At 35.8% G+C, this 24250-nt stretch overlaps 1 long non-coding RNA gene across 1 annotated transcript in view; it reads right to left on the bottom strand.

The window, feature by feature from the left end:
* The window catches only part of LOC132681190 (uncharacterized), a 121519-nt gene that overhangs the window by 91269 nt on the left and 6000 nt on the right, over nucleotides 1-24250 (bottom strand). Inside the window, exons 2-3 of the long non-coding RNA XR_013556123.2 lie at nucleotides 19659-19765; nucleotides 15266-15327 (exon numbers count right to left, since the gene is read on the bottom strand). This is a non-coding gene — a long non-coding RNA (uncharacterized LOC132681190). The remainder of the gene's footprint in view (nucleotides 1-15265; nucleotides 15328-19658; nucleotides 19766-24250) is intronic.

A 24250-nucleotide genomic window follows, 5' to 3' on the forward strand; every position in this document is an offset into this window, starting at 1 on the left:
AGTCCTCTAACTGCCTATATAATCTTGGTCTCTTAGGCTAATAAAATCCAAGAAGAGGTTTCTTTGAAGCTTCTGAGAAAGCTATTCTAGCTCTTCTAGAAAGCTTCTGAAATAGCCCCTTTCACTTGATAGCCATCTTGCTACTAGCCACTGATGAAGCTGACCCACAGAGTAAGGAAAAAGAATGCAAGGAAAACTAAGTCAAAACTACTTGACTAAAATGTCCTGAATTCCACTCTGCCCCTAGACTTTCAGTGGTGAGAGCCAACAAATTTCCTTAGTACTAAAGCCAATTGGATTTGAGTTTTCCATTACCTACAGCCAAAAGCAGAGGTACTAATAAAACATTAGGATGGGAATCATGTCTTTTTCCCTTAGCATCCAATCCACTATTTAGTCCATAGGAGTTGTTCAGTAAATGCTTCTTGAATAAATGAACTAGGTAATTCAAGGAGAATATCTAATAATGAAATAATTAATTTCATACCTAAATAAAATTGAGAACAAATTTGGTTTTAAAACTATATTTAGAAAACTTACCATTTTTAGAGGTTTTCCTATATTGTAAGGAAAGTACATCTTGTCCTCTGCTATTCCAAGCCTCTCCACTCAGAGCCTTTCATCTCACCCCTACTGTCCCCTTCATGCCCGCAAGGCAGTTCCTTTTACTCCCTAATTACCCAGTGTCCTCATATTTCTCTACTCACCCCACTTTCAAATCTTGCTATCCACAAAGGACTGGTAAACTCACTCACATTGAGTTGTATGGATCTGATTTAAACAAAGCGTTCCCATTTCTAGAGATATTTGCAAAATCCAAATATTTTAATCTCTCATTATGCAACTTCAGCTATGAGCAAGCAGGTAAAGGAGGCATCTGTGGTGCCTGAGAGCCAGCTCTGTGCCCATGAAACAGCAGGAAGAGGTGCCTGATTTCTATGAACACAAAGACAACTCCAGACATTGTCATCGATGGTCAGCCCTACAGATCAAAAGGAACCCACTCTTGTTCCTTTTCTTTTTTTTTTCTTGTTCATTTTCTTAAGACAAATAAATCCAAGAACCAGTAAATCATGTGGCCAAGTGACACACATGCTTCTAAGAAGTTCTGGCTGTAGACTTCTTCCCTGGGATAAGATTTAACACCATCTGGTCTGTATCCCATTTGGAACTGAGTACCTTCACAAGCAGAAGCATCCATAGTAAAATCCCCCTACCTCTAAATCCTATAGCTAAATAAACAATACTTGATTTACTCCAACAATGAACAAACTCAAGGTGTCATAGACCCCAAACTCAGATAAAACTAAACTCTTAAAAAAAAAAAGTAGATGTCTGTACATAAGTGTTCCAATCTAGAGCAATTAAAAACTGTTTTGGCTACCTTTTATCTTGCAAATCAGATATTCCAGAGCCACCTTTATTTCCAAACATAAAAGCATCCCATTGCACACCTCAACAGAATTGCCTGTGTATCCTTAATGTCTTTCCAAGCGATTTTATGCAGTCAGCACCCTATACATTAGAGAAGGAATAGATGTATGCTCTATGGGTTTCTTATAATAGCAATGAACCTCATAATCAGACCCATTCTTTAATTTTGCTTACTTTTATATGCAGCTGCATTAATACTACATTGCCAGACAAAGACAAGAATGAACATGAGACTTGAGTTTAAAAAAAAAAAACAACAATATAGCCATCTAAGGAGCAAGTGCTGAGCTTGTGAAAAAAACAGCTCCCATTTTATTAAATAATAGTGTTCATGCAGGGATGTCTGAAGTACTCTGCAAGGCTAATTAGGACAGATCAATGTACACTTACCTCTCCAGAAGGCTGAAAGGTGTGTAGTGACTATGTGTCATTAAAAATTTACTTGACCATGGGCATCAGATGTTCATGAGAGAATGACCCTGGTGAGCACTCTAAGTTTCCATTTTACTCATGTCATCCTCAATGCATCAAAAATGCTGTAGATGCCATTACTATCACCCAGCCCCATAGCAGCTGATGTGCTATATATGTTTGAGAGGGTGGTATCAATTAACTATATTATCCATAAAGCCATACTTGCAATTACTACCACTTCACAATTTATCATTAACACATTTGGCAGATTTTTTTTCCAAAGTAACATTTATTTAAAGGTTAATCAAAATTCTTAGAACAGCATTTATTATAATGTGATTTTTGATAATTGACTAAATCAGTGGCTCTTAAGAAAAACACCCTTGTCTCAGTCCTGCTCAGTATACGCCACAGTGCCATTTGGGGAAAAGAAATACATATTAGAAATGTTCATTTCAGACCTCGTCATGGAAGATCATATATTAATGTAATCAGGTGGTACATTTACATGCTCATTAGTAATCCATCATTAGTCCAAATGCTCACTATTAGGAATAAATGTACAACGAGTTATTCAGAATACCCAGAAATAGTATTTCTTATTTAAACATTCAGAATAAGCTGACTGAAATAAGTGCACACCTTGAATTTGAACTTTCAAGGCACATCACGAAAGTCAATCAGTTATGTCAGGACACTCTTCTATAATAATCTCAATTATAAAATTCCTACCCCTCCCTAACAGTGGGAGTGGAGTTCCAATATTTGAATCTTTCAAATTCACTGTAACTGCAAAAATTCCTGACGAAGTATGTGTTTAAATTTTATGCTTTAATACATAGCATGCCACTAAAACAACATTAGTTATGCTTTATGCTGTTTAATCACATGTCAAAATCTATAAAATCTCTTCTAGAATGCTAAGGTAATTTAACTGCAATTAATCAATCAAGGAAACAAATAAAATGTAATAAATGCCAAATAATGTGAGTTCTTTAAAAACAAACCACTATCTACACATTTATTCTAAAAATACTTACCAACCAACACCATGGAAGGAAAAAGAGAGTGAAAATTAGGCATGTTGAATCTTTTTCCCATTAGTAGCTAGCTTTCTCTAAACTGACAAATATTTTAAAGAGGTCTCTGGCATGATCTGAATTTCTATCTAAAATGTGAGCGGTTTGAGGGTCAAAACTTACCATTTTTATCCCCTGTGTGCAACACAATGTTTTAATCATAATATGTGTTTAGTAAGTGTTTATTGAATGAAAGAATGAATGATTCCAATATCCACAAACTAGCTTCCTTCATCATAATGTTTAAGACCTACAACAGCAGTCACATTCTTTCTTCTGGCAAAAAATATACTGTATTATACTTTGCTGGTATTTAACCAAAGGTAGTGGCACTCTCTCCATTGATTCTTTCCTTTTTTCAGAGTCATTTAGGAGCAAAGAAAGAAGACTAGTGGATGTGTGTGTTTGTAATTCTTCCTCAAATGAAAACAGTGGTGTTCTTTCCAAGAATGCAATGTAATAGTGTGATAGAACTAGATTTGAATCAAGACTAGGAAGGCCAATTATAAGTCATGACTCCAGTCAGCAAGAATTTATTAAGCACCAACTGCATACCCTGCACTATGTTAGTAACTACAAAGATACCAAAGGAGTCAATAGCATGCCCCTTGCTTTCTAGACCATAGTAAGAGGAGAAGACATATATATGTTCCTTCAGTGAGCATTACTGACTACACTTTACTCCATGTAAGGCACTAAAGGGGAGAAGAATAGCCAACAGATCTCAGTTTTCAACAAGGAGATAATAAAGAAATTAACCAGTAACTGTATGTCAAGCAGAAAGTCATGATTACCTCTGAAAAACTACAAACTAATTCCTATTGGAACAGTGGGACAGAGAGCTGGTGAAATCATGGAAGGTGTAAAGAAGCAATTGGCATAAAAAGAGATCAAGAAAATTTCCAAGATAACATAAATAAGTGTATGTACTAGTGACGAAAGAATTGAAAGGAAGCTTCCAAAAGTTTTCAGAAGAAGTTGCTCACTTTCTCGATAGTGACTAAATCTATTTTGTTCTTCTCATCAAATTAGTGTCGGGGACACAAAATGATAACTTCTGGATTAATGAACACTCCGGACAAAGAACAATGAAAAGTCTGCCTTTCAAGGTTCCTGGTGATAACTGTAGCTGTGATATCTCAAGAATGAAAGGATCACAAGGATATCACAACAAACCAGAGCCGTCCTGTCCACTGCTACCTCATCCTCCCACATGATGCTAGTGAGCCCTCGAAATCGGACTAATCCAGATGGAGCTGTGCTGTAAGTGTAAATGCACACTGGACTGCAAAGACTTAGTTTAAAAAGAAAAAAGAATGTCATCAATATAGAAAAAAAATGTTCACAACAATTACCTACCGAGATAATATTTTTGCATAAACTGAGTGGAAATACGTGTTATTTTCACTTTTTACTTTTTACTTTTTCACTTTACTTATTTTTCACTGTTTACTTTTTACTCTGGATACTAGAAAATAATTGGGCAGAACTCAAGTCATTTTGAAAAATAATTGTTTGAAGTATTGCATGCTAGAAAGAAAAGAACATTCAGCAACATGCACTGGTATGTTAATACAATTTTCTGATAGAAAAATGCGATATAACAAGCCACTTAATATATCCCTCCCCAAAATACACAGTTAGGAAAACAAGAGCATCTCTCTGGATGAACTGAATCTTCTGTGCCACTCTGATCTAATAGTAAGTAGCATCAGTTTCTTTCCGCCTCCATTTTTCTCTGATTGGCAGAACACTTGGCCTAAAATTCAATTACCTCAACTGTAGGCTTCTTAGCGAGGGCCTTGGTTTTCTGGCTCGGTTTTACCCCACTCCCTATTTACTACTCACCTTGGTTCTGCCCCTTACTTTAACAGTCTTATTGTAAGTTACCAAAAAAGCTATTTGGAACTAAGAGCTAAATAGCAAATAAGAAAGTGAATGAACTCCTTACTATGGTGTGACCAGTGAGACACCACTGTCCAGTGTGGGGAGACTCATTACATTGGTGACCCTTCTCCCTGTGACAGGCATGAAGCACAATGCACACTTAGCAATACTGGGCCAGTATTCACACTTAAGATCATAAAAACAGAGCTGACCCCATCAATGGCTATCACCCAAGGCTCAGTGAGATAGACAGGCACAATATTCAAAGGGCACAGTGAGTCCTGAAGTCATATACACAGCTATAGGTAATACAGTATCATCTTAGACAGAAAGAAGCGACTATCTGGATACCTAGAAGTCAGGCAGTGGTGGTCATTACCAGAGCTGATCATATACTGTGAGACACCACAGCACAGAGTGAGGACATAGAGACAGCACTCAAGGATTCAAGGAGACAACAGAGACCTAGTCCCATGAAGAGACAAAAGGGTAACATTTCTGTGACTATGGGCCACCCAGGTCCCTGGACGAGGCCCAGAGTCATGGCCTCTCAGATCTAGGGGACCACACAGATTCAAGGTGAGAATGAGCAGCAATATGGAGCCCAGCAGTTGTAGCTGGGCTACCAGATGTGCCCACTGAGGAAGAAAAAGTCAAAGGCTCTACATATGCTTCCTATTGTTGTTGGATTTGGTCCAGGGACTGATGGGTTTGGCTGCAGGTGGGAGCACCAGTACATTCAGCGAAACTTTGTTCATGCAAATGCAGGGCAAGAAAGGGAGATGGCAGAGGTGCCTCTCTTATAAAGTGGAGGAATAATACTGGTTCCTATGCAACTCTTATTCCAAAATTAATGTTTCAAGGATATTTAAGCTACCTAGAAAAAAAAAAACGCTTCCCAAATAGCCTGCCAAATTTATGAAAAATCCACTGCTTCCTGTTAATCCCTATTCCTTTCCAAGAAATGCTTGTAATACTATTTAATAGTGTTATAGATTTAGACTAACACGGTATAATCTTAAGCCTGTAGGAAAAGTACAGAATATGTGGAATGTTATATAACCTTAAGAGTCCTTATAATAAATTCATTTTAAATAAATGAATAAAAATAAGAAATAAGTAATAACTTTCCCAGATATACAAAGATAAGACAGGATATAGAAAAGATCATGGTCATACAACAGTCAGGACCATACAGTCACAAATTATTAGAAGACAAGAAAGAAATATTCTAAATTAACTATACTAATGACATAGACTTGTATGTTTTCTTAAAACTGTTAAACGACTTGGGGCGCCTGGGTGGCTCAGTCGGTTGAGCGTCCGACTTCGGCTCAGGTCATGATCTCACGGTCCGGGGTTCGAGCCCCGCGTCGGGCTCTGTGCTGACAGCTCAGAGCCTGGAGCCTGTTTCGGATTCTGTGTCTCCCTCTCTCTCTGCCCCTCCCCCGTTCATGCTCTGTCTCTCTCTGTCTCAAAAATAAATACACGTTTAAAAAAAAACTGTTAAACGACTTAAAACACACACAAAAAAAGTTTATATTTCAGAAAATCAAAATTAACAAAATGTTAAAACACACAATTAACAATAACAACAACAAAAAACAAAAACAAAAACAATGCGGAAAAGTCTCAGGATCTGATTAATAATAAATGACCTGTTCAATCTAAAATGTATTATTTCGGGGCGCCTGGGTGGCTCAGTTGGTTAAGCGGCCGACTTCAGCTGAGGTCATGATCTCGCGGTCCATGAGTTCGAGGCCCGTGTCGGGCTCTGTGCTGACAGCTCAGAGCCTGAGGCCTGTTTCAGATTCTGTGTCTCCCTCTCTCTGACCCTCCCCATTCATGCTCTGTCTCTCTCTGTCTCAAAAATAAATACACGTTAAAAAAAAATAAAAATAAATAAAAAATAAAAAAATAAAATAAAATAAAATAAAATGTATTATTTCTAGCTCCGCAAAGTTTTTAAAAACTGGACCAAGACACTACCACTTCATCATTATTTTAAAAAGAAGAATGAGTTCAAAAGAACAGAGTGTGAATTTCACAAAGTAGATGTAGGTAATTTCAAACTGGCTACCAAGTTGATAAAGGTAAATGATGCAAACCACAGCTGCCTATACACACAGCTTGAAATTCTAATCCAGGGAGACGCAGATAGGTTAAGAACTCCCACTGAATATTCCAATAACACACACAGATACAGACTCAGATCCCCTCCTTAGTCCCAGGGCAACCCCAAAGAGGTCTTCCTGACACCGAGAGGAGGGGGGAGTTTCTGCAACAACAACAAAGAAAAACAAAATATTTCCAGCTTAAATGTTGTGAGTCCACCTATTCATGGTTTTGTGAAACTCAGACACAGCCTGGTAAAAATTCTAAGACAACTGAGTTGTTACAATGTGACAACAGCATAAATTCATATTAAGTCTCTCTCCTAGTGTTCCTACTAAATACCAAGAAAGCCAAAACAAGTCCCCCAACATGTTAGCAATAATGGATCTTCTATCTAGTTCCAAGGGGAAAAAAAACTTTTATAACTTAAGAAAACTCAAAATACGCGACTGTCACTGAATTAAAGTAAGTTATAGTAACAAGTGATAATGCATGCATAATGTCCACTGCAGCTATGTGTTCCTCACATACAAAGGCTATTTCTCCCTGGTTAGAGTATAGCTTTGGCTGATGGTGCTGATGGCAGGACAGGGCTGGAGAAGAGCCAAAACTGTGTATAATCTAGAATCATAGGTATTTAAATTTGGAAATGAGTCCTTGAACTTAGTTTAACATGCTGTGAGAACATGAGATTCCTGTTATTTTATCTGTGCTCACTCTTATAAAATACTTGCCTTGTATGGTTGGTACTTTACTGAGGCCTTAATGAGTAGGGCACATCACTATGGGTGCTGGGGGTCAGGGAGGGTCAATGGCAAGCATTCTACAAGTCCATTACTGCTAACACATGTGCCTCAAACAGAGGCAGAACCTGGCTAGGGCCATTTAAGAAACAAGGGAGTAGCAGAGACATTGTCTCTTGACTTGGAAATGGGAACAAGGTACTCCTCCATATATATACTCTATAGTACCTCCCCTTAACTGAGTATTATTACAGTGTATTGCAATTAGCTATTTAGTTCTTTGCATCCTCCATTAAATTGCAAGATTTTTAAGAAGAAAATGTTATATTGAATACTTAAAAATACACAAGAAAGTGGAAAGAAATATACTACCTGTGTACCCTTTCCTCAGCCCCTGTGCCCACCACCCCCCCTCACTGTTAAGATTTTGCATAATTACAATATCAAAGCCAGGTAACTAATACTGGTACAACACATACAGTTTATTCATATTTCCACTGTTATACATGCAATTTTCACGTTTGTGTGTGTGTGTGTGTGTGTGTGTGTGTGCATGTGTAGAGCTGTATGCAGCTTTATCACATAGGTATCTTTAAGCAACCACTACCACAATCAAGACACTTAACTAATACCATCACCACAAGACTCCCTAGTGCTACCATTTTATGCCCATGTCTACTCCCTCTCCAGCCCTCCAACCCCTGGCAACCACTAATCTGTCCCCCACCTCTATAATTATGTTACTTTATGAATGTTACATAAATGGAAATGAGCAATAATGTACCCTTTTAAGATATACTTTTTTTCACTCAGCAAAATTTCCTTGAGATTCAGCCACATTGTTACCCACATCAACAGTTCATTATTCTTTATTCTGTACCATGAATATATCACAGTCTGTTTAACCACTGATGGACATTTGGGTATTTCCAGTTTGGGGATATTACAAACGGAGCTGTTATGAGCATTTGTGTACAAGTTTCAGGGGGAAAACAAATTGCAAGACTTTTAAGGGGACAAATAGTGTTCATCACTTCATCACTGTATCTCCAATACTTTATACAGTACATAGTAGGTACTCAACAATGTTCATGGAAAGAATGATGAATGAACTCCAATATTGCCTCTAAATACCAGAATGCAAAATAGGACTCATCTTGGAGGAAAAACATATTCGCTGGGAGGGAAAATGTCAGCAAGAGGTCCTGAAAATTGCTTTGCACAATGAAAGAAACCATCAACAAAATGACAAGGCTGTTAAATAAGAGAATATATTTACAAATGATAACATCTGATATGGGGTTAATATTCAAAATATACAAAGAACTCCTACACCTCAACACCAAAAAACAAAACAAAGCAAAACAAAAAACAAACAAAACACACACAAACATACACACACACACACACACACACACACACACACACACACACACAAATAATCCAATTTAAAAATGGGCAGAGGACCTACATAGGCATTCTTCCAAAGAAGACATACAAATGGCCAACAGACACATGAAAAAATGCTCAGTATCACTTATCATCAGAGAAATGCAAATTAAACCCACAATGAAGTATCACCTCACACCTGTCAGAAGAGCTAAAATCAAAAACACAAGTAACAAGTTTGTTTGAGTATTTAGAGAAGAAGGAACCCTCATGCACTGTTGGTAGGAACCCAAGTTGGTGCAGCCACTGTGGAAAACAATGTGGAGGTTCCTCAAAAAATTAAAAATAGAATTAGTATATGATATAGTAATTCCATTACTGGGTATCTAGCCAAAGAAAATGAAAACACTAATTTGAAAAGATAATATGCACCCTTATGTTTATTATAACATTATTTACAATAGACAAATTATGAAAGTAGCCAAAATCATGACCATTGATAGATGAATGGATAAAGAAGATGTGGTATAGACATACAATAGAATATTATTCAGCCATGAAAAAAGAATGAGATCTTGGGGCACCTGAGTGACTCAGTCAGTTAAGCATCCAACTTTGGCTCAGGTCATGATCTCACGGTTTATGGGTTTGAGCCCCACGTCGGACTTTATGCTGACAGCTAAGAGTCTGAAGCTTGCTTCAGATTCTGTGTCTCCCTCTCTTTCTTCCCCTCCCCCACTAGCACTCTGTCTCTCTCTCTCTCTCTCTCTCTCTCTCTCTCTCTCTGTCTCTCTCTCTCTCAAAAATAAATAAACATTAAAAAAAAAAGAATGAGATCTTACATTTGCAACCACCTGGATGGACATAGAGGGCATAATGCTAAGTGAAACAAGTTAGACAAAGACAAATACCATATAATTTCACTCTTAGGTGAAATTTAAGAAACAAAACAAATAAAGGAAAAAAGAAACAAACAAAAAAACAGACTCAAATACAGAGAACCAACTAGTGGTTGCCAGAGGGGAGGTGGGCGGAGGGTTGGGTGAAATACCTAAAAGTTATCAAGAGTGCACTTACTGTGATAAGCACTGAATAATGTATAGAACTATTAAATTATTATATTATACTCTTGAAACTAATATAACCCTGTATGTTAACTATACATCAACCAATCAATCAATAATTTAAAAAATTATAAAAACAGGCCTTGAAAGTTGCACTCATGGTTTTAAATCTATAGCCGTGTTTCAAAGGACACACACACACACACACACACACACACACACACACACACCTTTTTCAGTTTGTTTTAAATATTGAGTTTCATTTTAATAAGATGTTGTTTGGATTAATAAACCACAGCTGAACTTTTTTTGGAACCAACTAAGGAGACTTTCTATTCTAGCCAAAATGGACTAAGAGGGGCTATGTCTACCCTCCTTCCTAAAACAACAACAATAACAACAATGGCAAAAAATATGAAAAATGGTTTTTAAGACATGGACAGCAGGCAACAAAGAGATCGCTAAGAAATGAGAAGCCAACGATGTCCATCTTCTCAGTGCACTGCTTACAGTCTTGAGGGTTTCTTAGCAGAGGCACAGGGAGGGTAAAATTCCCTGAATTGAGAACACAGGTCTGAAAATATGGGAGGATAGGCGGCCACAGTTCACAGGACGGAGCACCTGGCAGAGAGCTGCTGTGTAAAGAAAGATTTCCTGAGAGCTGAAGAATCCCACTTGAGAGTTTAGCAGAGTACTGACTTGGGCAAATGTGAGCGGAAACTTCCCAAGGCTAGGTATTCCTTAACTCAAGGCAAAAAGAGATCACACATCACAAAAAGAGAGAGAACCAGTGCTCTTGCCCAGCCTCCTCCAAATGTATTTGGTCAAGTTCTTAGTCTTAAGTACCAAATAGCAGAAAAGATAAGGAACAGAGGAGCTTATTAAACAACTCCACAGAAATGCATCAGCAAATACAAACTATGGAAAGGTCTACCACACAAATACTCCAGTTTCTTCAACAAATGAGGAAAAATAGACAGGGGGGGAAACCTCTAGATTAAAACAGAAGATAAATAACCATTTACAATGTGTGGATCTTATCTGTATTCCGTTTCAAACAGTAAAAAGTCATTATAAAAATTTATGAGACAGTTGGGAAAATCTGAATATTGATTGTGTGTATTTGATAAGATTGAGGAAATATTGACTTCTGGGTGTGGCTTGTTTTATAGATGTGATTCATTTTTTTTCAGTTAAAAAACAAGTCTTAATCTTATAAAGCTATCTGCTGAAATATTAAAGAATTAAATGATGTCATGTCTAGAATTGGTTTCAAAATAATTTGGGGTGGGGGTAGGAGATGGAAATGGGAATATGTTGAAACAAAGCTGTCTGTGAGACAATAGTTGTTGAAGGCAGGTGTAGTTGTGTGAAAGTTTATTATATATTCTCTCTATTCTTTCATATGTTTGGAATTTTGATAATAAAATTTTAGATAAGTAAATTAGAAATACATCAATAAATACATAAAAAGCTAAAGCAGTGATTCAGGATCAGAGGTCACAGGTCATGATAAAAACAATTTCTCAGGCATGAAGTTATCAGAAAAGATATTTTACGAGGACACTGAAGACTGTGATTTGCAGCATTCCCGTAATTGAAGACCATATTTTCTCCACATAGAACACTGGCTTTTAAGCAAGGATAGACCTTCTTTCTGAAAATAGACCTGACAGTATGCAAGTGGCTGACTACCTAACTGAGGACACTCAAGGACATCAAAGGAGACCAAAAAACTGGGTCTATAGATGTGGTTGCCACATCTTCCTGTTGTTTTAAGAAGGCTGGCTTATGAGAAGTCTAACAGAGCATATGACTGGTATCCTCCCAGAAGCACCCCTAACAACACAGCTCATCCAGTCCAGCCTTGCCATGCCCACATTTCCCATTTGCTCACTGTCGCAATTCCACCTTTCATTCACACAGTTCAGGTTTTTGGTTTTGAGATCAGGGAACTGTCCAAAAATTTTTTCTCATTCAAATAATTCATTAGAAAGTGTATTTTTCTAGAATCTGGTTGTTTTGCAGTGGGAGGGACACGGTAAGCAGCTTGTGCAAGGTTGTGACAAAAAAAGTCTCCTCTCTCCTCTTATCTGAATCCTAACCATCCAAAAGGAGATACCCAAATCCAATAAATGGAGTTCCTAAAAAGATGAATGCTACATCTTCCATTTAAAAAAAAATTCCTCATGGTCTCTAGTTCAATATCCCACAAATAACCTATATCCTACATTTCTTGAAATGAATTGATGTGCGGACTCTTTTAAAAAATCAACATTGGGGCACCTTGGTGGCTCAGTTGGTTGAAGGTCTGACTCTGGCTCAAGCCATGATCTTGTGGTTCGTGAGTTTGAGCCCCACATCGGGCTCTCTGCCATCAGTGCAGAGCCCTCTTCAGACCCTCTGTCCCCCCTCTCTCTTTGCCCCTTCCTCACTTGCGCACACACTCTCTCTCTCACACACAAAATAAATATTTTATTTTAAATCGCTGTAAACTTTAAATTCTTGGTATACTTTTAGCTAATAATTCTGTCTATAATGTTACTGTACTAGTAATATTATTAAAATATCATGATGCATCCTAATGTTCACTTTTACTAAATGCTGAAAAAGCCATGGGAGCATGGCTTTAAGATATGATTTAAAATCTGATGTGTGCTTTGAAAGCACAGTCAGCTTTGGGGACACAAGGCTAGTGAGCATTTTTGTAGACTGGTTACATTTTGTACTGCAAGATGTATTACAGAAATTGTAACTGAACTTTTGGAAATACTTACCACCATTGTTAGAATGTTCAGTAGAGTGTTCTTCTTTTTAGACACAGTCTTGTTTATAATGTCCATTTTGAAAGTTGCTACCCAGGCTTATAAAACAAAGTTATAATGTCTTCCCATCAACAGTATTAAAAACATTCATCTCTCAGAAAGTGTTATAAAGAAATTCCACTGCAATGATAATTCAAATATTAAAGTAAATATAAAAAATGATATATTGTATGATAGGATACCAAAAGATTAGAAATTCTTCACAGGACTGTATTTTAATTTCTGATAAAAGCAAAATACCAGTATAGTAACCAGCCACTAGTCATTATGTCACCACTAGTCACTAAGTAAATTTAAATCAATTAAATTTAAATTATGTTTAAAATTCAGGTTTTCCATTGTACTAGCCACATTTCAAACACTGCTACTGGTAACCATCCTGGACAGTGCAGATATAGAGCAATGTCCATCATCTCAAAAAGTTCTTAATGAGTAATGAGAACTCACTCATTGTTAGCGTTTGTTGGAGAAAACATTACTGAGGAAAGGATGTGCATGTATCAACTTATTTCTACCAAGTCATTTCTCCTTTGGTATAGGAGGCTGAATTAAACCTATAACATTTAAACAGTTTTTCCGAAAATCTATACTCTCATGCAAATACTTAAAATTGTGCCACAAGCATTGCAATATAGACTTTTTTTGTCTACTCTTGCTATATAAGGAGAATGGAATTTCAAAAGATTCCACTTGCTCAAGATAGGGAATTATGGCATTAGCCAGTGTTCTTCCCTTCTGATTCACCTTTTCTTTCTTTATAAAGATCTATTCTAACCCTGCTCTGCTTCCAAGTTTACCCAGCGATAGCCGAGCCTTTATTTTGTGGCAAGGAATTCCTGTTTAGAGGGCAATACCTAATGCCTCAAACTACACACTTGTAGAGTTTGTTATCTAGCGTAAGAAAACTCATTTCCTAGCCAGGTCCTCCTACCAGGAGAGGAGGCTCTTACACCCTTCCAAAGTACCAGCAAATTCCTTAGTCTAACACAACTTCTCATCTGTCAGTTCAGAAAGATGCATTTTGTAACATATGTAAGCAGACAGGAACATAGAAAGGCATAACTAATACCACACTGTCATGTGGGAAAGTGAAATGCTCCTGCAGGTAGACATTGAATAGGAAGGGTCTGTCTAATTCAGCAGAGAAACTGAGTGAGATCATCTCTACCATTTACGCTTAGTAAAGAACCATGCTGCAAAGGAAAGACAGAAATACAAGAGTAACAAAAATACATGAAAATAGTATGAAAAACTTCCAAACAACAGAGCTAAACTTGAAACATTTAAATGCAACTCCTGAAAACCTTGATGAAAAGTAGTATGTCTATACTTAAAAGACTAGATGGAAAAGAAAAAAAAAGACTAGATAAACCACATAGCTAATCCAGATGATAAAAAAAAAAGCAGTCAATAATTACATAAGTATAGAGTTTTAAGTATTTTCACAAAAGTAAATGAAAATGAATAATTATTTAGTATTGAAAATAATTTGACTTTAAAAGTACAGAGTGCAAATAAGAAAAAAAATAATAAAGTCCAAGTAAAGAAATACTTAGTAGAATATTCCAAATATTTATAAAGTGGATCTTTGTCCAGAATAGTGTGTTGTTTGGAAACAATTTCTACAGTAGATTCAGTAGATTCCATGGTTCTGAAAATTAATTAGAATGCTAAAATTAGCTACAGAAATTAGCTACAAACTAATGAGTTAGGGGAAACAAAAATAAAGAACACAATATGCCAACTTTCCAACCCTTTCTGCAAACAGATTTTTCACATCTTAAAAATTACACTTGTTGTCAGGATTCTTTACATTGTTTAAATCTGTAACTTCACCTTTTTGCTCAGTTGCTCGCTCCCTAAGGAAGTCTAAAACCGAATCAACTGTTATAAATGTTTACCAATAAACTACTATTTTCCAATCAGTTTTTTCTTAATTTGTAAAATTTAAAAAGTGTTTATTACAATTAGGTCACTACTCCTGGCACAAGGCCTCTGAAACATTGTTTCTCAGACACTAATGGGTCTTGGAAAAGTTTGAAACTCTCAATTCATTATGACTTTGAGTAGCTGTTTTGTACCTAAGAATGAGAATTGATGGAGAGATTGCGACTAAACACACAATTTTATGAAACATGATGAAAAACATAAGGGTTTTGTTATGACGCACATAACAATCAAGAACCTGTTTCTTTTTAGCAAGCTCCTAAAAAGTACCTCCCGTATAATTATTAAATAAAAACACTCACTTATTCAGTACTCAGCTAGCTTTTAAACCCTGAATAAGAGAAGTACACAGTGAGAGAGGTACTTACATGGTTTCCTTGGATACTGGATGATGCCATTCAGGTCTATGTTTTTATCTGAAAGTGGTGCCCTGCGGAGAAATGAGGCTTGGTGAGTGGCTGTTTATACATAGTAAGTAAATAGGAACTTTGTTTATTTTACAAAGCATTTTTTATTTTGACCCAGATTTCTTTTTCTCATCACACCCAGCCCTTGTAAACAGCAATAATATGGTAGAACAGGTACTTTGCACAATTCTTTTTAACACCACTTAAGAAATCATAATTATTAAAGAGAAGCTCAGAATGCTTTGGCTAAACACAATACTCTTTGGGCTACTTTATATATGTTAACTACTATATTTATGCCGGACATAGCAATGAACACTGCCTGCCTCTCCATTTTCCTTCAAAAGGAATTGTTCTCAAACTGTCAGTACAGCAATTAATCTAAAAAATTTACATAAATGATAAATGTCCTTACCTTAATCAAAGAGTAAGAGACCTCTAGCTTTACCAGTTCCTAAACGTCCACGGTTTTCCACAAACATGAACAGTCATTTTAAATGTAGTAGTGGGGTCCTAGATTCTCAGTAGTTTAAGGGCTACGAGCACACAATTTGACATTCAGTCTTTCAGAGCTACATGCTGTCTAATTTTGGTAGGATGATTAAACCCTCCTATGTGATAAGTTTTAACGTTCTAATATTTCTCTGGATTGAAAAGAACAAATGAGCTACAGCAAAGAATGGCAACTAACTTTAAGGCTTAACACAATTTAATAATCTGAAATGAAGTAAGTGTGTGCTATGTTTCCATTAAAAAGTTTCCAGCCACAATTAATTGAACAAAAACTTGTCTTGTTCCAAGATTATTCTTGGAAATGTAATTTTAAAGTCTGCGTGAAATGAGGAAACTTACTTTTTTACCATATGAAAGCAATCTCATTTTTTGGGAATGATTTTTGGATAGACTTCCAATTTGATATTTTCCATTTGAACTAGCAGCATTGGGGCTTGGAAGGGGGAGGGGAGCGAAGCAATTCTGTGTTCTTTTGCCAACACTGACAAAGGTCTGGTTGTCAGTGATACCTTTACAGCTAAATTTACCCCAGAGTGACAGGAACAGGTGCACCTCGGCCTGCCAGACACTTGTGCACAGGGATCACGCATCTTACGGCTTGACGATCAAGGGGGGAAAGCCTGGGTCTTCATAGAAAAGGAGAAGAGACAAGCGCAGCCCAAACTGGGGGGTTTCTCTTCAAAGCCAGCTGGTCTGGCTTTATTCTACAGGAATTTTTTTACCTGTCAGAGTTTGGACAACAAAGCCCTCAGCAGGTGCTGAAGGGTACAACTTCCTGGAGAAGCAGAAAGGCACTGGTGAGTTTCAATTGCCAAAATATATTTTTTAATCTTTAAAAGTTGATTTTGTTATCTTGGAAGAGGCACTGCTGAGGAACCTACATTCAGAAAGCTGATGAGACCCACTGGAATCAGAGCCAACTAACTCAACAGTGGGTTTGCCTGGTGTAGAAAGTAGAGCTGCTACCATTTGACAATTTTTTACATTCAAAAAAAGTTTTATAGGAAATACTTTATATTTTGAATGTCGGTCTCTTTCATTACTATCTCCAATATTTGAAAGATGCAGAAGTAATTACACATATGCTATTGGACTATTAAAACAAACACATAAATAACATTTCATCTCTTTTTTATCTAATTCTGTCATAATCTATTCCTAATAAAATGTTATTTTTCAATAAATCAAATAAAAATGTGAAATGGTACATGCTCTTTTCAAACGTTTCATGCGCTACTATTTTTTATGGGTGCATGTGACAGGAATATGATTAAAGAGAATATGAAATGAATTTTATTTATAATGCAATTTAAAAACATGTATTGCATAGAATATTTAATAATTAAAAGTGGCAACATTTTCTCATTACTTTACAAAGAGTTTCTTTGGAGAAAAATCTTTGGAATAAACATCGAAGACATTACTAAAGCATGTTTTTACGTCACTGATTTCCAAAATTAGTACATTTATATATTTGGTATTTTTATTTTGTGAATTCAAAAGTTTAGGCAAAAATATTTTTTTTCAGAATAGGATTTTAATTAATACAAAACATGGAAAAATAAGACCACATGTCAGGATATATTTTTAAAAAATGATTCTATTTCAAGGACTCATTCTTTTAACTATGATTCACAGCATTTCTCTACAAATTGTTGTGTTATACAAATTGAAAACATTTATTTAAGCAAGTAAGGAGCTCAAAGCTAAAGACTATACATAGTAAACATATGAAACCATTTTAACAACCAAATTCCATATTCACAAGCAACATGGGCTAATGAATGTAAACGACACACAGCATACACTGATCAAGAATGCTATAAATTATCAGCCATAAAATCAATTTTCTGGGCTGTGGGGGGTAGAACTGGTGCTTAAGAAGAGAAAGGCTCCTGCCAGTATAAATTACTAATATTATGAGGCAATTGTTTTATTCTGATGATCTCATAATAATTTTCAATCTACATGCTTAATACATAGTTCTATAGTAGGAAAATAATAAGATCTGACTTTTTTTAATGACCACTTCATCTAAAACAATTTTCAAATCAATGATGATATGGATTAGCCACAAATTTATAAGTATCATACTCTTTTAGACTGACTTCATTGCCGTTTTAAAATTATTAACTATTTGCGGTTTAAAAAATTACCGGAAATGATCCTCCCACCCAAAAAATCTAATATTTTTAAAACATAATTTAAAAAGTAAAACCCAAGTCTGATTTTCATTGTAAATTATTACATGCAGAATATGGTTCATAAAAGTAAAGTATATTTTATTTTTTAAAAAGGAATATAGTGTGGTGTCAAACTGCTATTTTTGTGTGATATTCTATCATCTTCATTATATTGATTCTGGCACCTAAGTAACTCCAGTCACTGCACTTTTTAGATAACTTCATTAGTCTCTTAAAAAATGAGTATGTACTGCATGCACTTGATATTTATCTAGTCTGTTAAACTCTATATTCTAGATTCTAGATTCTAGATTCTAAACTCTATATTCTATATTCTAAACTCTATATTCCTAAAGAATCAGAGCATTTGCTTTTAGAGACAACTACTGCAACACTGAATATCCACTCTTAAGTCAACTTTAGAATTACATTCGTTAAGTGTTCATGTGCATTACTATATGGACTATAATTAATATACTGTTTGTCATGAACACTAAATATAAGCCATACAAAATCTTCTTCCAATCTCTTTTTTATGACTCTTGTGAATTATTTAAGTGTGACTGAACCTATTAGAAACAATATTAGGTATAACCCAAATATTTCTAAATAACCAAAACTTGTCATTTTAACCATGCCCTGAACTGTGAGCGTAATCTAAACTTCCATGGTTTTTTTTCCTGTAATTATGAAAAGAAGCTTTAATTCCTAGATCAACATGCAGGTACACGTTCGTCCTTTCTGGTAAACCCTCAACTCTTGTGTCACAAAAATACCTATACCAACCCCCTCAATGTAAGGAAATGGTTTCTTTTAATAAGTCTTAGTCAGAAATTATGACTGAATGCTGCATTGACTCATATGTGTACTAAAAGTTTAATTTAAAAACTTTTTTTAAATTTTAAGCCTTATTTGTAATGTATCTTCAAATCTTAAGGATGGCCTTTTCTATTTATAGTAGAGAAAAATTAATTATTCTCCTGTTTCAGAAAGACATTTGAAAAACATTTTGTTTACCCATATATTTGCAGGGAAAATTTTGGTTTTCCCAGCAGCTAACTTCAACAAATTATATTGTGAATATCAACCTATTTAATTTCAGGACAATGAAGCTTCCAACTAAAATGGTTTACTTATAAGTATTTAAAGAAACAAAAATACTTTGGCAGCTTTACATGTATCTCCTCATTGACCAGCCACCTGACTGACAGCTGTCAACTGTCTGTGGGCCAAATGTAACCCAGTAAAGATAAAAATTACATATTACTCATCCCTGTTGATAATACCTGGTGCCAGTAAGGTTTTCAAACAGGAATAACTAGACCATAGATATAAAGAAGTAAAAAGGGAATCATTTCCACCACCTATCATTCTGTCTTTGTCATTAATTTATTTCCCCTTCCTTTTCTATTTACCCCACTTCTCTTGATGACCCTATCTCACACCTACAAAGAGTTAACTTCCTTAAAGGGACTTCAGATATACGGAACAAGTGTGTGACCATGAAAATACTGGGCAGTCAGGTAATGATGCCCACACATTTCTTTCAATCAAATCTTTTGAGCTCATGGAGTGTTTGAATTGTGGGAAAGAGTCTTTGATGCTTTCAACTACTCGTTTTTAAAAAAATGAAATGGAAGCACAAAAATAAAATTTACCCAAGGTCACCAACATGAGGACGTAGATGTAGACTTGGATCTATCTCCCAACTTCATATCCAGAGATTTTTTTTTTCTCTTAGACTTTAAACATGTGGACAATGAAACTATAAGTAAAAGAGAGCACATGGAAAATTAATGTGAGTGACATTCCTTTGGGGAACTATTTTCAGCCACCAGACTTAATACCTTATTAGAGAAATACAGTTTTATCGGAGCATATTAAAATGTTGCTTTTAAAAAAAGAACATAAACACATTAAAATATCTATAGTACAAATTCTTTTTTAGATTCTCTTTGCTATTTAAACTGATTTCCAAACTGAAAATATTTATGGTGTATATGCAACAGCAGAAATAAAAAATAATCAATGACAATGTATATGTTTAGAAAATGAACACAGAAATCAGAAGTTCAGGTTGAAAATTTTTTGAAATATTAGAAAATAATTAAAAATACCAAATGTACCAAAGCATAAGCATACGCACATTACCTAAGTACAGAACATATTAAACAGTTCATATAAGTGACTCAACAATGAACTAGCACACATGTGTGTGTGTGTGTGTGTGTGTGTGTGTGTGTGTGTGTGTGGTGTATGTGTGTTAATTACAAAACCTTCTAGACCCCAGAGGGCTCATCAGCAAGTGTTTCCAAACAGCTCAGAAATTCTATGACTCAATAATCCTGTATTAATATAAGTATCTGATATTTATTCAAATAATTATTATATTAATATCTTATATTGCTATAATATATTGTGTTGACAATGCTGCACATCATATGGATTCGATCAAGGTCATGAAAATATATTCACACTAAATACTTTATTCTTTTCTGACCCTCTAGAAAAGAAATCATTTAGGAGATAACTACCATGTTCTGAATTTAAAAGGATTTATTTTAACCCAGAGCTTTGGAGCTGTATCTGCCTGTGAGAAGTGTTTGCTTTAAAGCCCGGACAAGCAAATGAATTTTTTTAAACGGGGGAGGGGGTCTTAAAACATTGCTACAGGATATGGGAGGAAATCGTGGACAGGATTTCCCTGCAAGGGATTGGTCTAAAATAACCTCCAACAGCTCTATGATACCAATTAGCAACTAAATTATACAATATATCTAATTTTACAAACGTATTTGCTTATTCCATTACATTTAGTCCAAATCAACATTAGTTATTAATCAGCAAATCATTTAACAATATGCAACAACAGTATGCAAAGCAAAATAATCAGTAAATGATGTCCATTTCTAACAATTGTGAAAGGCAGGGGTGTCAAAGCAAAATATGCAAAATCATAAGACTTTTAAATAAATCCAGTCATCTCCCTACATCTCAAAGGGGTGTTAGTGAACGTGAATGACTTGTTTCTCGTTTGCCTTTGAAAGATCTTAAGTGTTTTCTTGTTAGAGCTGAAGAGTACTGTCCAAAGAACACCAGAGCAGAAGTAGGCAGCTGTGAGCTGTAATCTCTATTTCACTGCTCAGTAATTTTGTGACTGGAAACAAGTCATGTAATCTCGGGGAGGATACCAAATGGATGTGACTCTTTGCTGGGCTATGTGTAAATCATCGCAAAAACAGTTCTAGTTATCCAGTAAAAAGGTATTACCGCTGCTTCATGTGAAGTCCCAAAAGGATTCTGCACAATATTCGTGGGTTCCTGTCTCCACTGGCATGCCCTGCCCCCTCCCTACTGCTGAAGAAGCCCACCACACAGCCGCATTCCAAATAATTAAAACTAGCACCAGTTTTTAGCTTCTGAGATGAGTAGCGAAGACAAAATCATTTCATAATACATGACTGATCAGCTAGCCATATTTTTTCCCACTTAGGTACCCCAGTAGCAAAATATGAAAGGCCTCACCCTCAAAATTATATTATCACACATAGCTTTGAAGTTTTCAGTACAATCTATAAGGCTGAGTTGACACAAACAAACTTAATCGCCATTTAATGTTTTTAGTTTTATAAAATGGGACATTTTAAAAAATGAAAAATTATATATATATATATATATATATATATATATATATATATATACATATATATATATGTATGTATTCACCACACTTGGTGCTGTAAGCCAGCTTGAGAACATGTTTGTTCATCTCAGAAAAATGCTGGAACAAGAAACAGGCTCATCAGAGAACCCCTAACCTGGAGTGTTAAAAATATCTGGATCCAAGAGAGGTTAATGGCAGCAGCTGGCTATGCAGAGAAGTTAAAAGGCTGGGAACAGGGATCCCCATGTTGCCTGGGATGGCAATGGTGTGAAGGCCCTATAAGATTGCATGGCAGGCAAAGGTACTTATCAAGGTCATAAGGAATATTTGTTTTAGTTGAAAATCTTTTTAGTGAAAAGCCACATTTCTCACGTGATTGTGAACAGGGATTGTGATTGTGGTTGCAGGGAATCTAGGCTTATTGAAATAGGAATGTGCTCGCAGCTCAGGTGTCACTAACGGTAGAGGTCACTGGATCTGAAACCCATTTTACAGGTTTTGCTAAGATACCAGGATCTAAGAGCACAGTTCATCCAGAAAAGATAAGCACTACCCCTCAGATATGTAAAGATGAAGAAAGGCACAGAAATTTGAAAGTATTAGGTCCCCATATTGCTTAATGGGTTTTCTAATCACAATGGGCAGAATATACAGGGCATGTCTTTTTTGATTGTTTACAACATGAGCAAAGGGAGGCAAAAGAAAGAAAGATTCCTATAATTTTGACCTCTCATTGTTACTATTTTGAAAGGTGTTCACTAATTTAAAGGTTCCATAAAATTTAAGATTAGTTGAGAGTGTGGGAACAAATAATGGAGAAGGTTATGGAATTAGAAGACTTTGCAGATCTTATCATCACCCTCACCCTTAGGCAGTGGCTGCAAACAAAATAAACGTAAGAAACACCTGAGGAGCTAGTTACTATGCAGATTCCTGAGGTTCTTGCTCAGGGGATCTGAGGTGAAGCCTAGGAATCTGAGCAAATCTGAGGCCCTCTGAAAAGTTGTTCTCTAGAACAAGAAAATTGTGGTAGATTGTTCAGTCCTCATTAGAGCCTTCTTCAAGAGGGTTGGTTCTCTTGCTCTTCGGGAGCAAGAAAACCAGCACCTAGTGATCTCAGGTCCCGAGAGATCAAAGGAAGCATATGGATACAGCCACAGAAGTTCTATGTCCATTTTTATTTACTGTCAGTTACATTTGCACTTAAATAGTTTAATTATTTTTATGTAGATTGGCAAACGATAAATTTCACCCAACACTAGAGATAGGCCAAAAATCATTCTCAAGTTCTACTTGAGTTTCAGGCACTAAATAAAATGACTTGAAATATGAAAAATGGCTTGAATTGACTCTTCAGAAAAGTCATTTAAAAATAGCACAGACAGTGCTTTTTATGAGAAGTATATAAGCAAATACATTCAAGTTTTAGAAAACTCAGATGATCATCCCTGACCCAGGGAGTTTAGAAGGCTAAGGCCCAGCAATAATGTAAGGGAACCCACAGGCTTTATTCTCCAGTGTGCAAACTGTTCCGTGGCCATACACTACCCAAACTAGAATCTCACAGGTACGCAAGGATGAGGTGAGAATGTGTGGAATGTGTAGATGGATGAACATAAATCCTTCAAAAATAGATAAAGAGCACAAGCACATACCTTATTTGCTGTGAGTTAATCATTATTGTAATCAGAGTAATTATAGTGATTAATAACAAAAAAATCATAAAAACTCTTCTATGACCATATTATCTGTAGCACACATCATCAATTATTTAGAAATAAGTTCCCTTGTTAGCAGTTTTTTTTATTTTGAAGTTATTCAAATAAATAGGAAAGTATTATTAATAATATTCCATGATTCTGAAATAGAAAATGTAACTTTCCAAAGCATGAAAAAAAATTTTGATTGTTAATAACCAGTGGTGTGTGTTTATGTGAGTGTGTGTGTGTGTGTGTGTTTATGGCTATACTGACCTTACAACTGAAAATAAAAAATTTACAACTGAAAATGAAAAGATGGAGCAGAAAAGATGAAGGACAAAAGGGATCGACATGGAAAAGACAGAATTAAATCTATTGATTAGCTATTTTGCTATTGCTAAAGGGGTCAAAGGGAATAAAAAAAGAAGATTGTAGAATGTTTCCTACTTACCCTTCTTTAAATAGTGCTCAAAATCTTTCACTTAGAATCAAATTTCTTCATTTATTAATTTCTTCAGAATATAATATAAAGTACATTTGATATGGATGTTCCATATTTACAGGTTTCATGCCATACAAAGTTGGGAAATATTTAATTTACATGATTCATCTCTGCCTATAGGAAGATGCTTTATCTGTGATTTCATAGAAGTGATAAAGGGCAGAATGTATTTTGTCCTCCAACCCTGAACCTCTCTCTACCCCTTCCAGATTCTAACCTTCATCCAGGGAGCAAAACACATTCTCATCACAGGGTTCGTATATCCCCTTCAAGACATTTTTGGAGAAATAGTCACTAATTACACCTCTGATGACTTTTGGGGGCAGAAGGGAGTAGCTATGGCACAAGGGACATGCAGCCACTGTGTGCCTCCTGTGCAAAGAG

Source organism: Panthera onca, chromosome A1 (assembly GCF_046562875.1).
Source record: "Panthera onca isolate mPanOnc1 chromosome A1, mPanOnc1 haplotype 2, whole genome shotgun sequence".
Taxonomy (NCBI): Eukaryota; Metazoa; Chordata; class Mammalia; order Carnivora; family Felidae; genus Panthera; species Panthera onca.